At 43.1% G+C, this 18,138-nt stretch overlaps 1 protein-coding gene across 7 annotated transcripts in view; it reads left to right on the top strand.

Moving 5' to 3' along the window:
• The window catches only part of MACROD2 (mono-ADP ribosylhydrolase 2), a 1,043,571-nt gene that overhangs the window by 718,407 nt on the left and 307,026 nt on the right, over positions 1-18,138 (top strand). The gene's annotated exons all lie outside the window — the stretch shown is intronic.

Genomic DNA, 18,138 nt, shown 5'->3' with positions numbered 1-18,138 from the left:
GAAATAATAATAAAATAATATGTTCTCTAAAATGCCAAACATAAACATGTATGAACCCAGTGCACTGAATAAGCAGCATTATTGGTATCTACAGAGCCAGAAGTTGCTCTAAGTAGCCATGGCAAAGCATTACCTGTGGCACCCAACCAAAGCTATGAATTTCCTGAGAAGTTCCTGTCATCACTTTGGGTAATGAAAAGGAAGGATAAACTCAGCAATATGTATGGGCCTGTATACCATTTAATCTAGTTGTCAAGAGCTGACTACATAGAAATATATTCTGTCAGTTATGAAATAAATCATACCTAATGAGTATTTTGGAGGCAAGAGTTTAACAGTCTCATCCAGCATATGCCTATTGAATAGAAAGTAAACGGGCTTACAGTAGGATTGCTTCTGACCTCAAGGAATCACAATAATTTAGCATGTTGTTCTGTGCCTTTAGAAAAATTACTTCTATAATTGTACACAAGGGCCACAGTCCGCATACTTAAGCCATTAATATTATACACACACACACATATATTAATAATAATAATAATAATAATAATAATAATAATAATAATAATAATAATTTTTATTTATACCCCGCCCTCCCCAGCCAAGGCCAGGCTCAGAGCGGCTTACAAGCAATAATAAAAACAAGTTAAATGATTACAACTTAAAAACAAAATTAAAAATACAACATTAAAATATTGAAACATTAAAATGTTAAAATGTAGCCTCATCGCAGGAGGAGAAGGAAAAGAAAAAAGAAAGAGAGGGAGGGAATCAAATTGGCTCCAAGCCAAAGGCCAGGCGGAACAACTCTGTCTTACAGGCCCTGTGGAAAGAAATCAGATCCTGCAGGGCCCTGGTCTCATGAGACAGAGCGTTCCACCAGACCGGAGCCAGAGTTGAAAAGGCCCTGCTCTGGTTGAAGCCAATCTAACTTCCTTAGGGCCCGGGACCACTAGGGTGTTGCTATTTATGGACCTTGAGGCTCTCCGTGGGGCATACCGGGAGAGGCGGTCCCGTAGGTACGAGGGTCCCAGGCCATGAAGGGCATTAAAGGTCAAAAGCAGCACCTTAAATCTGACCCTGTACTCCACCGGGAGCCAGTGCAATTTGAAAAGCACTGGGTGAATATGCTCCCATGGCAGAGACCCCGTGAGGAGCCTCGCTGCAGCATTCTGCACCCACTGGAGTTTCTGGGACAGCTTCAAGGGCAGCCCCGCGTAGAGCGAATTACAGTAGTCAAGCTATGAATTTCCTATATAACCTTTACCAACTATTGGATGTTGGATTGTGGCCAAAGATTATTGTAATCACCATGTAAGCATACAAAACTCTATACTATTTCAGCTTGTGATGATTCAGGAGCAATAATGTGTTAATTGGCTGTGTGAAATGGGTAGATTTGGGATTGTTTAAGGCAAGGTGAATTTGATATTTCCATTTTAGAGCCTCGGAGAATTTCACAGCAGGACACACAGTAGAATATATAGAATGCAAAGGCTAGCCAATGAGTGCCACAGTGAAAACTGATTTTGCAACCTATGGAAGTGGCAATTACTGTAGAAAAACGGGTCCTTATACAAAAAAAAAAAGGGAAGGTCCTTGCAGGTTACCTTTGAGTAACCTACTTCAGCTTATTTAAATAACTACTCCAAGCTTTCATCTTTGTTAAAAAAGAAAAAGATGCTTCTTAGCTATAAGGTTAACGTGTGTGTGTTAATGATCACAATTTTACCTCTCTTGGCAGAGAAATAAGGTAACCAGTTCCTAGACCGTAAAGTATCAACTAGGGTATAAGGCAAGGATTTACCTTTTTTGTAAGGAAAGAGATTCAACCTTTTATGTATTTGTGTTCTCATGTGCAATAATTACTACATTTATAAAGTTTAAGGGACTTTAAAAGAATTTTATTTTTATTTTTTTGAATTTCAATGCAATATTTTATTGGTTTTTTTCCCCATATTACATCACAATATAAGCAAACCAAAGCCATCACCACATCCTCCCCATCCCCCCATATATCCATCAATCTTTTGTCCCTCCCCCTGCTTCCTCCCCCCCAATCGATTTCCTCTACATTCTGAGATTACATGTATCTTTGCATTTTACAATCTTCTCAAATCTTCTATATATTCTTACTATCTTTCCTTACTAATTTACCTTCCCTCAGATATTTTAATCTAGGTATATTAGTGTATCTTCTTTTGAGCAATATTGTACCATATATTCATCAAAACATTCCTATTCCTTTTTAAATTTTTGATTCGATTGGTTTATTATAATAGCTGTTAGTTTTGCCAGAATTAAGTATTCATTTAGTTTACAAATCCATTCCTCCCTTAAGGGTAGAGTTTGTGACTTCCACTTAGCAGCAATCACTACTCTAGCTGTTGCACTTGCATATAAGAAGATCCCCCCCCCCCCCGTGGTATATCTTCCCCTATCAATCCAAGGAGATATATCTCTGGTTTTTTTGTTATTGATATTTTCAACATCTTCTTTAATTCTTCATGTATTAATGTCCAAAATTTCTTAATTTCCTCACACCACCACATATGTATTGTTGTTCCTGTTTCTTTACCACATCTCCAACAAAGGTTGGATTTCAATTTATGTATCTTTGCCAGCTTAAAAGAATTTTAATAATATTTAGTTTATTTAGGTCTTTAAGTTGGTTTTTCGTCGTCTGCAGAAAATGGTAGAAAGTTTGCTTGGACATTGGAGCTGCACTTCATTTACGGGCAAGACAATAAATGAAAGAATAAATTGTGTTGGATAATCAATGTAAAATATGTTTCTCCTGCTACCCAGTTCTATCAAAATCTCAATTACTACAATTGATTTCTTTTCTTCCCCTGCATTTAACAACAGCAGAAATTACTCAGGAGATGTTGCCAAGTATCCATTGTCAATCTTGAACACATACATTGAAAACATTGTTTTGTTTTTTATGGCTTGCTATGAATGTTAAAATATACCATCCATAATAAAAATATGAAAATACATGTTTCTTGGCATATCCCAAAATGTTGTACTTTCTTCAGCCCTAGCAATATTTTTAAACATATAATTTGGATTGCCAAAGCCGGCACTTTGTATATTGCTGGAAAATTATATGTTGTTTTGCCCCCACCCCATCATGTTTTTTCCTTGCCTAGATCAATTCACTGTGTTTCTAGTACAAAAGAAAATAAATGAGTTATTGGGGGGGGGATTATAAGTGTTTTGCATACAGTGGTACCTCGGGTTAAGAACTTAATTCGTTCTGAAGGTCTGTTCTTAACCTGAAACTGTTCTTAACCTGAGGCACCACTTTAGCTAATGGGGCCTCCCGCTGCCGCCGCGCTGCTGCCGTGTGATTTCTGTTCTTATCCTGAAGCAAAGTTCTTAACCTGAGGTACTATTTCTGGGTTAGTGGAGTCTATAACCTGAAGCGTCTGTAACCTGAAGCGTCTGTAACCCGAGGTACCACTGTATTGTAGCTTTAACATTACAAGTTCCTCCTGGTATCTGAAAATTTCTACTTCTGCAGTTTGTTAACAGTGGAATTGCAATGTGGCAGTTTTGGGGAGTATAACCTTCTAAACCACTGGTGGCCAAACATTGCCCTCCAGCTGTTTTGGGACTACAATTCCCCTCATGCCTGACCACTGGTCCTGTTAGCTAGGGATGATGGGAGTTGTAGTTCAAAAACAGCTGGAGGGCCAATTTTGGCCACCACTTTTCTAAACAGTTGGCAGACTTGTTAGAATCTGAAGTTTCCTGTTAGCATTCATCTGGGAAGTACACTAGTGTGCTTGTGCCTGGAGCTAAGCCAAAATTTCACAGACTACATTTTTTTGAGAACATTTTTGAGATATCACAACTCCCCCAACCCTTCTAGGAAAAGGCCATTTTGCAAACTATTCTCCACCATTTTTCTCCTTCCACCCATGCCCTGGAAAGATGCAAGTGCAATTGCTGCTGTTGCCACTACAGCAGCAGCAGATGGGGAAGAAAGGGAAGAATGGAAGGAACCCTCTTATGATAAAAAGAGAGAGGTTGCACTCCTGCCATTGGAATGGAGCCCAACCTCCAAGGAAATATTGGAGAATTTCTCCACCTGCTGCAGAAATTCAATGAAATTGGTTTCCCCAGTTGATATGGCTGCAAACACGACAAGAATTCCAAGAGGTCACTTACAAGGTATGGTTTTTATTTCTTATTATAACATTTATCCTTTTAATGTGCTAACCTGGTTATGTATTTATTGCACTTTAATACAGTGGTACCTCGGGTTAAGTACTTAATTCGTTCCGGAGGTCCGTACTTAACCCGAAACTGTTCTTAACCTGAAGCACCACTTTAGCTAATGGGGCGTCCCGCTGTCGCCGTGCCGCCGCTGCACGATTTCTGTTCTCATCCTGAAGCAAAGTTCTTAACCTGAGGTAATATTTCTGGGTTAGCGGAGTCTGTAACCTGAAGCGTATGTAACCTGAAGCGTATGTAACCCGAGGCCCTTTCTTCCAAACTACATTTGGTAATCTCAGCTAACTGCATCATAGCTTTTTCACCAGTTCAGTCGAATGTGTATTTCTCATTGGACATGTATATACATGTTATTGCAGCGTCACTTCAAGTGAAGGATGTACGGTATACCTGAGAAGTGACAAATTATTAATATTACAATACCAATGATGTACAAGTGACTTTCATATTTATTTGAATCACCCAGTAGTGGTGGAAAGGTAGGGCTGGCACTGCACATGCTCCAAAGACCATTAATTCAAAGCACTAAAGCTCCATGATCAGAAGTAAGAATTGTACAATTTGTATGCTTATCTGAGAGATGATAATGTTTTCTCCCCATGTTATGCACCTCTGCTTTCCTCTTCAGATGCATATATCATTGCATTATCATCATTATCCCCCATTAGAGCCTGTCACAGCAAGGACAATTGCTTCAGTAAGACTACTCGATATACAATTTCCGGTGAAACACATTTAGCAATAACATTTTTGTTGTACTTACCATATTTCTGCAAACATATGCAACATAAATTAATTGCACATTTCTGCAACGCCCCAGCCAAAATGAAATCCTTGCCTTCTGCGTTGCAATTAGGGCCATGAAATTGTGTGCAATGTGTCGAATACCTCAAATAGCAATGAGCGGTGACTACCGAATGGCACCAAGATGACCATTCTCAGACTAAACATGCATTTAGATTAGAGTAAAGCAAGTGTGAGAATCACTGTTAAATATGTCTACTATTTGCCACAGCGCTTACATTACACATGATACAGAAAGATTAGTTTGATTGACAAGTGATTGATAAGTACACTTGTCAGCCCTGCTTCCTTGCAATGCTCAGTATAACCATTTGTTTTGAGAGGAAGGTGGGAAAACAGGTATTCAGTCTCCCCTGAATGAAATAAAAACCTATTATTATTATTATTATTATTCCCTGCCCATCTGGCTGGGTTGCCCAACCAATCTTCAACAAGAAGGAATTTTGATGCATACTGTAATATTGAAACTCAGTTGTCGAGTACCTGCTGAGCATGCATGCAGAATGTCTTGGTTCTTGGCATCTCCAACTCTGTCAACTTACAGATTTGAAAATAAGGGACCAGCAGCCTCAAAAATAAGGGATCAGCAGCCAAAATAAGGGATTTTCTGGGCACAGGTATGTTCATCTTCTGAGCCCCTCCGAGTCAAAGGCAGAAAGCCCAGCCAGCAGCCAAACGAAGCCTCGTCTGTAAGGGACAGCAGCGGGACATGGCGCTGGGATAAGGGACTGTCCCGGCAATTAAGGGACACTTGACAGCTATAGCTGGAAGAATCCTCATCTGAAATCCTATAAAGCCACTGGATCCGGCCCAATCGCCTTCTAAATCTGGCCCATGGACAGTCCAGGAATCAGTGTGTTTTTATATGAGTAGAACGTGTGCTTTTATTTAAAGCACATCTCTGGGTTATTTGTGGGGCACAGGAATTCGTTCATTCCCCCCCTTCAAAAAAAATATAGTCCGGCCCCCCACAAGGTCTGAGGGACAGTGGACTGGCCCCCTGCTGAAAATGTTTGCTGACCGCGGAAAACAATTCTTAGTTACATGGGCCCAATGGTCTGGCATGACATAGGACAGCTTCTTATGTTCCTACAATACTGCAACGCGCTCTATGTGGGGCTACCTTTGAAGGAGACCCGGAAACTGCAATAAATCCAGAATGCGGCAGCTAGACTGATGACCGGGAGTGGCCACCGGGACCACATAACACTGGTTCTGAGAGATCTGCATTGGCTCCCAGTACATTTCCGAGCACAATTCAAAGTGTTGGTGCTGACCTTTAAAGCCCTAAACGGCCTCGGTCCAGTATATCTGAAGGAGTGTCTCCACCCCCATTGTTCAGCCCGGACACTGAGATCCAGCGCCGAGGGCCTTCTGGCGGTTCTCTCATTGCGAGAAGTGAGGTTACAGGGAACCAGACAGAGGGCCTTCTCGGTAGTGGCGCCCGCCCTGTGGAACGCCCTCCCTTCAGATGTGAAGGAAATAAGCAGCTATCCTATCTTTAAAAGACATCTGAAGGCAGCCCTGTTCAGGGAAGTTTTTAATATTTAACGCTGCACTGTTTTTAACACTTGATTGGCAGCCGTCCAGAGTGGCTGGGGAAACTCAGCCAGATGGGTGGGGTATAAATTATTATTATTATTATTATTATTATTATTATTATTATTATTATTATTATTAAAAAACTGTTGTGCTTCTTTGGTGTATGTTGTATTATGCCCAATCTTGGGCACCTCCATCAAATAAGCATTCAGACATCAGTGCTGGGAAGAGCTTCTGCCTATACTTTTGGAGAGCTGCTCTAATCAGAGCTGGCAATAGTCCCCTGGATGGGGCAATGGTGTCACTTGGTATAAAGCAGTCAAAGATGGTAAAGATCAGTCAAATCAAACTGTCTGCGGGATTAGAAGCCTTTTTCATCGAATGTCAGTTTGTGAATCGGAAGATAAACTTGACTTCACAAGCCATAACTTTTTACATTATTAATGGCAGGCTGAGTTGTAGATTGTGGCGCTCAAAGTGCCAGAGATCATATTTGGTCCCAATTATTTTGTGTAGTTTTCTCCCTGGCTCCTCGCACCCACCTGCTTGTTTTTAGAAAGAATGTTTAAGGAGGGGGATAAGGAGCACTGATCTGGAAGGTTTGCTTTTTGTTATATTGTTCCTGAAATAGCATAGAGCCTCAGGGAAACAATCTGAGGAAGCTTTGTACCAGCAAGTACTGAATTTGAGTCAATTAAATTGAGCCTTTTCTCTGGAAACAAGTATTTCTGGTAAGGTTGTCAAGAAATTTTGTCAGTTTGGAATTTGGATTAGAAATGTCACATTTCTGAAGGACTGTGATGCTTGTTAAAAACACCATCCATTGAAAATACAGCAAATCAGTCCTTTTGTCAATTCATGCAGGGGAATGCCCACATTGCATTTCACAACATGCTTAATCACAATTTTATTAAACGCTTAAGACTGTTACCGTTTTCTGGTAAGTAGTGAACTACTTAGGATCCTTCTTTTTTCCCTTTTTTCCCTTTCCAGAGTTTGAGAGCAAGATCTAATTGCCTACTATGCTGATCTTCTCATATCTTATGCAATACTAAAGCAGTACATCTTTTGGTTACCACTGCTGCTGGTGGTGGGTGGATTGAAGAGATGTATCTGTCACAGCAGTGGTAGACTTTGGGCTCTCAAATTTCAGCGACGCCCTGTGCAATGCTAAAATTCCACATGCACACCCAACCTTTCATGCTCTGTTCTGCATCATGGTTGCAGCACCCCCTGTGTCCGAACTGGTCATGCTGCCCTAAAACTGCCTCTGGTCACAGTCCTAGCCAATCTCACTGACACCTCTTAGCATGTTGAAACTATTCCTGAGGGATAGGTAAAGGGACCCATGACCATTAGGTCCAGTCATGGCTGACTCTGGGGTTGCAGAGCTCATCTCGCTTTATTGGCTGAGGGAGCCGGCATACAGTTTCCGGGTCATGTGGCCAGCATGACTAAGCCACTTCTGGTGAATAAGAGCAGCGCAAGGAAACGCCGTTTACCTTCCCGCCGGAGTGGTACCTATTTATCTACTTGCACTTTGACGTGCTTTTGAACTGCTAGGTTGGCAGGAGCTGGGACAGAGCAACGGGAGCTCACTCTGTCGCGGGGATTCGAACCGCCGACCTTCTGATCAGCAAGTCCTAGGCTCTGTGGTTTAACCCACAGCGCCACCCACGTCCCATTCCTGAGGGATACTCAGGCTCTTAGCTTCCATTGTTGTGCTGGTTAAATGCACACTGATTTTCAACATGCTTGTGGACCGGTGCCCTTACTTGCCCACTGCTTTCCCATTTGGGTCTTGTACCAAGTTAAGCCTGGATTTCTGCAAACATTGGTTTGCAAATCTGAAACCAGCCAGCTTCCCCTCCCTCCTTTTGTTGGCTTAAATTTAGCATGATTTAGCATTACATCTGCAGTAATCCTAATTCTAGCCAAGGATCATTATGTATTTCTGTGTATTGCTAGTGTAGATATGATACTAAACCACAAGGGAAGGGAAAGAGTAGTTGTAGTTAGAAGCAGAGAAGTTGTTGGGAAAAGAGGGAGTGCTCATTCCCGAAGTTGACTCTCGGGCACCATGATTTGTAGGGAGCTTGCATTACATCTGCACTGGAGAATAAAAAGACGATGCCCGATTTGTGCTTTGGACTACTCCATAATAGCCTCTGGAAACAAGACAAATATTTATATATATATAAAATTTTTTTTATTGATTTTACAACTTTTTTATAAACAATACGCACAAATAAAAAGACAAAACAAACATGTATAGATTCATCTCCTTTTTTCATAAACTTCCTTTCTTTGACTCCCTCAAACCTCCCCTTTCTACATCCCAATTCCTAAAAAAAATATTTCAGCAAGTCCTAAATTAGATTTTTGACCAATTTAGTTCCTTATTGTTCTTTTCTTTTACTTAGTCTTTTGTCGCTGTAATATCTTTTTCAAGAACCTCAACATTTTAGCATTCATTAAGTTTGTAGTATTTCTTAAGATAAGTTTTAAATTTGTTCCAGTCTTCATCCGCCGTCTCTTTCCCCTGTTCACGGATTCTGTCAGTCATTTCAGCCAATGTCATATAGTCTATTACCTTCATCTGCCATTCTTCCAAGGTGGGTAGATCTTGAGTCTTCCAATGTTTTGCGACGAGTATTCTTGCTGCTGTAGTAGTTTCTATCTTTCTTCGACACCAATTGGTTACTAATGCCCAAGAGAAAGGCCTCTTGGAAACAAGACAAATAAGGTATTTCAAAATTTTGATCCAACATCCCCAGCATAATGCTTGCCTAAACTTGCCCTTTCACAACTTATAAAATCCGCTTTTAACAACGAGTAAAAATAGGGGGAAACTATTATGCCACCAATGCTGGGGCTAGCAACTCAGTCTGATGTGATTTATTAATTTTAGACTTGAAAGCTTGTAAATGAATTCCACCGTCATTCTCCAAATAGTATGTCAGTCAGCTTCCTTTCCTTCTCCTGCTCAGCCCTCCTCTATCTGACAGGTGGGTTCCACAAGATCCTATCTCAAGGAAGGAAGGAAGGAAGGAAGGAAGGAAGGAAGGAAGGAAGGAATCAAGTGATGTAAAGGCAGAAAAAGATGTACAAGAGGAGAAAGGAGGGGAATGAAGCATGTGTTTCCCCTTTATCCGTTATAAAAAGTGTGATTTAAAGGGGACCATGGGATTCCTCATAAGCTTATTGTGGGTTCTCCAGAGAATCAATAACAGCAGCTAGCCAGCAATTTACTTTAAAGATCTCTCTCTCCCCCTCTCCAAGTAAACTGTCCTTCCTACTCATAATATATAAAAAATTTCAAAGTGCCTCATGTACAGACCTTGTTATAATAATTACAACAGTTATCTAAGGCAGATCAGCATTTTATACCTATCTTGCAGATGGGACTAAGGCAGAGATACAATGTCTACTCAGTAGTAAATCCCACTACTGCTAAAGTATTGGGTGTGCGGAAGGTACAGAAGCCCTTATGAATTTCACTAACCCCTGAGTTTAATAGGATTTGCTCTCAATTAGGTATGTACTGAATTGTAGCCTTACATTAGCTGTGCTGCACTAGCTTTTGCCACTTGCTAAATGTGCTCTTGAGAAATATGCAATAATCTGAAGGCATGGCAATCTTGAGAATGTTTAGACCCTAATGGGTGTCTCAATTTGATTTTGAATTTCCTGGGACTGTTTCCTTCCCATGATTAAAAACTCATATTCAAGAACTAAATTAAGTATGTGTGTGATCTGTGAATGAATGTAAACAGAGAGGAAACAAAAGCTTTTTAAAGTAGGCTTTTAGCTTCCATTTCTGGAGCACAATAAATTGCTGGTTAGCACTCTTAAAGACAGGAGATACCAATACTGACCTTACAATAAAGTAGCATGTCACTTATCATTTGCATTGCAATGTGAGTGGAACAAAATATTCAAGGGCAAAGAAAGGACAGTTCTGAAACAGCAAACTAAAGAAGAAAAGTCCTCCAGCACTGAACATTTGTTTTCTTTCTATTTTAAACACTCCTTGGACCAGCCCTTTCTAATTAATATTACTTTACATTAACTCATTTCCCTGAAGATTTTTTCTTGGGGTCCTTGTTGATTATGGGATTTCCAGGAGTACCAAGAATTTGTGCATAAACTAAGGATGTGTGTTGGCTTTGAATAAGAAGACAAATCAGATGGTTTGGAGTAGCCTTTTACATTACCAAGTCAGATTGCGCCATTAACAAAGGCAGATCAGGGGGTTCCAAGCTTTTGAGGGGCTCTGTTGCCGTAAGTTTTCCATAAAGTTAAATGCACAGCCACTTCCCCCATACCCTGTTTCTCATTCATTCATTTATGATTTTACAGTAATTTAGTACATGCATTTCACAATATTCTTCATTATCCTTCTACAGTGTTCGACTTCCCCACATCACCCTCTGTGGGTTCCTATTTACTTTTAGTTGTGCTACATATCTGTCAGGGGATGGTTAGCTGCTTGTGCTTAAAATTGTGCCCCTTCAGAGTTTGTGCGACCCCACAAACCTCTGTGTGTGACAGAGCTCCTCAGACATGTCTGCTCTAGTCACTAGTAGTGTCTGACAGTGGCTGTCTGCGGAAGCGCTTCCAGCAAAGAAGTTCCTTAACGGAAACGCGTCTCCTGGACTCACGACGTGGCAGCTTCCGGCGAAGCATGGGTCTCCCTGCAGTTGCTTCTGACACCTCCCCGCTATTTTCGCTCGAAGTGTCTCTCACCCCTTTCTCTCCCCTGCTGCTTCCTGCCTGGGCTGCTGCGTCTCTCTCAGCATTACTGAGATCCTCCTCCAGAGACCCCGCGCTCCCCCTGCTGGTCCCTGCTTTGGCTGTTGACTCTCTCCCAGTCTCTGGGAGCCTTACCACTTCCCTTTCCTCCGATGTCAGTTCCCTGACATCCACCTCCCCTCCAGGGCCCCCCTCTCCCCCGCCCCTACTCTCTCCTCTGGGCGGTGAGGAGCTGAAACCCCTAAAAGAATCCTCTTCATCTTCAGACGTCTCGAACAATTCCCTCCATCGGTCTTCGTTCCGACTCGCTGAATCCTCCTCCACCTCGGAATCAACGAACCCCTCCAACTCTTCTTCGTCGTCGGTGGTGGCGAAGTATTCCCTCCGGAACCTCGCCACTGGCTGGGGTTTTCTAGGGAATCTCTGATGAAAAGTTTCAATCAAAACCTCGTCATCTACATCCTCTGCCCTGACCCAGGTGTTTTCCGACTCCGGCTCCCCTTCCCACATTACCAAATACTCTACTTGATCTCCCCTCCACCTGGAATCGAGAATCTCCGCTACATGGTAGCTGTGTTCTTTTTCCTCCATCGCTGGTCCCCTATTGACCCTCCCCTCTCTGTCCCCTATATACGGTGACAGCAATGATCTGTGGAACACTGGGTGCAACTTCATGTGGTTCGGTAACCGGAGTCTGAAAGCCACTGGGTTAACCTGTTGCGTGACTTCAAATGGGCCCAGTCTTTTGGGTCTTAACTTCTTACAACCTCCTTTAAATGGTAACCCTTGGGTGGACAGCCACACCTGGTCCCCCACCCTGATACTTTCCCCTTCCCTTCTGGTTTTGTCTGCCTGCCTCTTATATTCCTCCTTCGCCCTGTTTAAATTAAGTTGGAGCTGGCGATGGATCGCTTCCATTTCTTCAACGAACTGTTCTGCGGCAGGAACGCTCCAGTTCTCCCCCTCCCCCCCTGGGAAGGCTCGGGGATGACACCCGTGATTGGCCAAAAAAGGGCTCATCCCCGTGGACACGTTCTCTGCATTGTTATAGGCAAATTCTGCCAACGCCAGCTTCTCCACCCAATCATTCTCTCTGTCATTCACATAACACCTCAAATATTGCTGGAGGACACCATTAGCTCTTTCCGCCTGCCCATTGGTTTCTGGATGACGGGCAGTGGAAAAATTCACCTCTACATGCAATAAGCTCATGAGCTTCCTCCAGAACCTGGAAGTAAATTGTTTCCCTCGGTCCGAAACCACTCTCAATGGGGCACCATGCAACCTAAACACATTTTCCACAAACAATTTAGCGGTTTCTTCTGCTGTGACCGCATGTGAGCAGGCTATAAAGTGGGCCATCTTGGTTAACAGGTCTACCACAACCATAATTGCTGTCTTCCCCTTGGACCTGGGCAGATCAGTCATGAAATCTATTGCCACTGCCTCCCATGGTCTTTCCGGCGTGGGTAGTGGTTCTAATAAGCCTGCCGGTGCCCGCCTCTCCCCCTTGGCTCGTTGACATCGGTCACACCCTCTCACATATTCACGCACATCTTCCCTGACCTTGGGCCACCAGAATTCCCTGGTAACCAGCCACATGGTTTTGTGTTGCCCAAAATGCCCTGCTGTGGGGCTATCGTGTAGTTGCTTGAGTACCTTTTCCCTCAATTCCCCTTCAGGTATGTATAACGCTCCCTTGTAGTACAACGCCCCGTTTCTCTCCTCAAAACCCCCGGGTTTGTCTCCCTCCCTCCTGAGACCCCTGAGTTTGTCCTGGGCGTATTCATCCTGCACAGGCAGCGTACAGAGACTGTCAGACTGCTGTCAGGGGATGGTTAGCTGCTTGTGCTTAAAATTGTGCCCCTTCAGAGTTTGTGCGACCCCACAAACCTCTGTGTGTGACAGAGCTCCTCAGACATGTCTGCTCTAGTCACTAGTAGTGTCTGACAGTGGCTGTCTGCGGAAGCGCTTCCAGCAAAGAAGTTCCTTAACGGAAACGCGTCTCCTGGACTCACGACGTGGCAGCTTCCGGCGAAGCATGGGTCTCCCTGCAGTTGCTTCTGACACCTCCCCGCTATTTTCGCTCGAAGTGTCTCTCACCCCTTTCTCTCCCCTGCTGCTTCCTGCCTGGGCTGCTGCGTCTCTCTCAGCATTACTGAGATCCTCCTCCAGAGACCCCGCGCTCCCCCTGCTGGTCCCTGCTTTGGCTGTTGACTCTCTCCCAGTCTCTGGGAGCCTTACCACTTCCCTTTCCTCCGATGTCAGTTCCCTGACAATATCCTTCTACTCCTTCTAGTTAATTTAGCTGCTTCTCATATGTCTGGTCCTACTTGGGGATTTATATAACTGTTATAATTCTGAAATATTCTCCAAAGTTTTCCCACTCCTCTCTTATAGCGTATTCACCTTGGTTTCTTATCTTTGCAGTCAACATTGCTAGCTCAGTGTATTCTATTCGCTTATTCTGCCAATCCTCTTTCATTGGACTATTTTTGTCCTTCCACATTTGTGTGTAAGTTATTCTGGCTGCAGTGATTGTGTAAAGAAAAAGATTTAATACACTCTTAGGTGTCTCACCCTCTACTATACTCAAAAGGAACATCTCTTTTTTTGGGGGGGGGGAAATGTCAACCTTAACATCTTTTTTATTTCTGAGTATATCATCTCCACCATATATGTATGGATGTCCCCTCTATCTCTTCACATTTGCAACACATTTTAGATCCCTTTTTGTACATTTTAACCAATTTACTCGGGGTGAGGGACCATCTACAGATCATTTTTTGTAGGTTTTCCTTTAGGGTACAATGTAATATCTGTGTACACATAATATGTACATGTTTCTTTAAAAGCTTTTGTTTTAGAGAACAAAGGCAAAAAGCATTCATTGCAAGAGTCCATGCTGTGATGGCAGTTGAACAGGCAGATGGGAGGATATCTGCTTGATAGGCCATTTTCAATGGATCACTCTGATATCCCTAGCTCTTGCACACTTGGGTGGAAGTTTGTTTGTTTGTTTGTTTAATAAAAAATGATGAGCACATAAGGGGAAAGGGGAAAGGTAGTGGAGGGGGGGAGGGACTAGAAAATCCAGCATGGGGCCGTTTCATCAAGCACTGCCCACTGGTGCAAACGGGAAACAGCCAAATTGCTATGAAAAATGTGTGGGCATTCAGATACCAAATGCTCATGCAGGAAAATCAGATCTGAACCATCCATTTATGATGTCAATCCCCCATCTGGATGCACCCCATGTTCCATTAAACTCAATAAAACTTACTTCTAAGGAGATCTGCATAGAATTGTGCTGCGTTGTCAATCATTTTGTCAATCCCATTGACTGGGGTGGGCCATAGCCCAATGCAGACTAGCTGCTGCTCACTGACAGAGGAGAAATTGTGATGCTGTATAAAGCAGAGGTGTATATAAAGCACAGATTATTCTTACAGAGCTGACACACAAGCTTGGATTCAGGAAAGGGGGCTACATATAATTTTGTGAAACTCAGGAGGTGATACAGTGAAACTCAGGAGGTGCAGCCAGTGTTGGTGCATGGTGCCTTCTGAAGTGTGCATGAACAAACTTGGGTTTTAAAAAGCACAACCTTCAAAACACCACTTTTTAATGTGTTTTCAGTGACATATTACATTATAAACTAAGGATTTAGTGTGGTGTTCCATACAATGTTCCATAGCAATTGCATATGGGGAAAAAAATCCCATACGATCCTGTCATGCAAAAGTAAAGGGCTATGGTCATAAAATCCATTCGCTCAGATTCACTCGTTGTTTCTCTTCCATTCTCTCCTCTTGTCTTTTACATCTCTCCCCCCATCTTCTGTTCTTGCCCTTCTGTCAAAGCAGCAACAACAGAAGCAGGGATTTATTGTTTGCGTGTTTAAGCAACTCTGTCAAGTGGCAGGTTCATTGATGGCATTGTGTAAATAAATAATCAAGATGGGTTCTCTTTTTTTCATTCTTGCTATCTGCAGATTTAGTAGCAAAGAGTCCTTGTGGAGTGGAGGAGGCTAAATGCAGCCTCTGAACATCTTGACCATCATTAGTTCAATAAACACTCAACTTCAGTAGAACGACTCTTCTCTCTATGTTTCAAAAATCATTTTATTTTGTTTTGCTTTCTAAAGCAACAGAAGCATTATTGCAGAACTATGTATTATCTCTTCTGCTTTAGTAAACATCCATTTAGAAAGCACTCTGGGTGGTGAGTTTGGGTTTCTTGCAGCTTGCAGGAACTTTCGGTATTTCCTAAGAGTGAAAATGTTCCTTTGTTGGACCAGACTGCTCATATTGTGGTAGGCTTAGTATTAGCAATATGTGCAAGATTTCTCCAGGGGGTGGGGTTCTGTGAAATCTTGAAGCAAAAAACCGATGTCATGGTTATTAATGAAACTAATATCAGGATCTGGGAAATTAGGAGACATTCCAGCATTCCAGTCCCACTGAGCAGACTTGGTCATCATTTGACTGCTTTTGTGGGGTTTCCCCTTCTTAGGGCTAGTCTCTCTCGATATTGTCCTGCATTTGTCAACATTTGCAGGATCACGTTAATAAGGACAATCACATTTGTTCCTCCCTCCCTTTTTGCTTCTGGGCTCTGAAACTTTGCTATAGAAAAGCTTTTCTCAATCTTGAGTCCCCAGATGTTGTTGGACTACAATTCCTAACACCCATAGTCAGCAGGGGCAGCAGTCAGGGGTAATAGGAGTGTTAGTCTAACATCTGTGGGCCCAAGGTTGATGAAGGCTTACTTTATAGCAGTGTTAGAAACTGATATATGAAAGCTAGGAGCGAAAAGGCACCTTAAACCTAGGTTATGGGCGCAACAACGGAATGTCTAGGTGCCCTTTTTAATAACAAGAATACAAAGCTGAAAATGAATGAACTGCAGCTAAAATATTATGTTCATTTTTCACAAGATCTAGTCCTTCCCCTGCCTACCCCCCTAATATTCCTAAGAGGGTCTCCTCTCCAGCCTTCAGAGAGTAGCTGGAAGTGGGGAGGCAGAAAAAGGTCCTCTTTCCTTCCACTCTGCAGTTTTAATCTGAAATCTTAGGTGCAGTACTGTACCCAGAGCTCAGAAACTGCTCGCGCTAATGGAATTCCCTGTTGCAAAATGCGCCTACAACAATGGGAGTTTTGAACATTGCTTTAGAGACTGAAGCCTGAAAGCATAAGTGGTCCAGGAAAATTTCATCATCCCGCCACACATAAGGAAGACCAATAACCATGAAGCACATGACATTCTTCATGGAGATCTCAGAGAAACCTCCCTGTTGTGGGGCTCAGATCAGAACACAAGGCTGCAAGGACACACACACACACACACACACACACACACAATGGCTAAACAGAGGCAATAAGTGATCCCCCTAAGACAACTTGCTTTCCTGGGTACAAGGCCAGCTGTGCTGTAAATAAATTTGCATTTTAAACTTTCTACATCAGTATCAGCAATCATAGGTACTTCTGTTTGAGACTAAGGAGTTAAAAGTAATTAACTTCTGACCATGCCTGCTCTGATGGATGCTGACCGCACAGGTACAGAATCAGCAGATACACTTGTAACGCTTCTTCACTTTAATTAAGAATAGAGCAATAGATCTCCTCAATTAAGCAAAGTATTTTGAGTTGAGGAAATTCTTATTTCAGGCCTGTTATTTTCAAATTTTGGTGGCATTCCTGCTGAAGATAACAATGATGTGAAAGCAAGGCTAAATGCCCATAGGCAGGTAAATCTATCAGTTAAGCAGCATTTTAATTAGAATTTCTAGTGTAAAGAATGGTTTCTAGTATTTCTAGAGGAAATATGTTTGATGTGACAAAGCAGGCAGCTTGTTTTTCCTTTGAAGCAAATGTATGTGCACAGCTTGGTTTGATTCAGTAAAATATGAAATAGAATCTTATCTCATAACCACATCCTGCTGAACGGTTTTTCTTAAGTGCAATAGGTTTTGGAGGTTTCTTTCCCTTCTTTCTTTGTTTGCCTGTGAGCTGAACAGGATATTCCAAAAGGGACTCAAATGTGCTACAGGTTTGTGTACACCATAAACATGTTCTCAATCAGTGTTTCAGTTGCAAGGAACCCAAAACCTATTTGAGTCATAGCTGTCAACCGTCCCTTATTTGGCGGGAAACTCCCTTATCCCAGCGCCGTGTCCCTCTGCTGTCCCTTATTGATGACGTCCCTTAAATTTCCCGGGTTTCAAAGGAAGCAGCTCCTCTCCCTTCCTCCCTGCTGGCCAGGGAGGAGGGAGGCTCCAACTGTGTTGCTTGGCTGCCCGGCCTGCCCCCCTCCGGCCTCCTCTCACCAGCCTCGGCCCCCGGGAGCCCCTCTGCGCAGGGACTGGCGGGAGCCTCGGGCCCTTCCGCCGCCATCCTCCTCGCAGCCGCCGAACTGAACGTCTCTGCCTGGGGCCTCCCCTCTGCCCTCCGCCGCTCATGCTCCTGCTAGGCCATACTGTGGCTGCACCACCGAAGAACCCGGATGAGATGGGCAGCCTGGCGTGACCTATTAATTGCTGAGGAGCCTTCAGAGGAGAGCAAGGGCAACCATAGAAAAAGCAGTTCAGAGAGAGGAGGCGCAGGCGCGGGCAGGTGTTCCAAGGGCTAACCATAGAGGGGGAAAGCAGAGGAAGGACCGCAAGCGCTTCTCCCATAGATTTGTAGTGGTAGACTAGTATAGATGGTCTGATCTGCAGGTTTACTTTGGGCGCTATTTCCCCCCCCCTCTTCCTCCCACCTCATCTGACGGAAATGAGAGCTGCAGATG

This window comes from Podarcis vaucheri, assembly GCF_965113315.1.
Source record: "Podarcis vaucheri genome assembly, chromosome: 3".
NCBI classification, from domain to species: domain Eukaryota; kingdom Metazoa; phylum Chordata; class Lepidosauria; order Squamata; family Lacertidae; genus Podarcis; species Podarcis vaucheri.
This window is presented reverse-complemented; position numbering and strand designations above follow the sequence as displayed.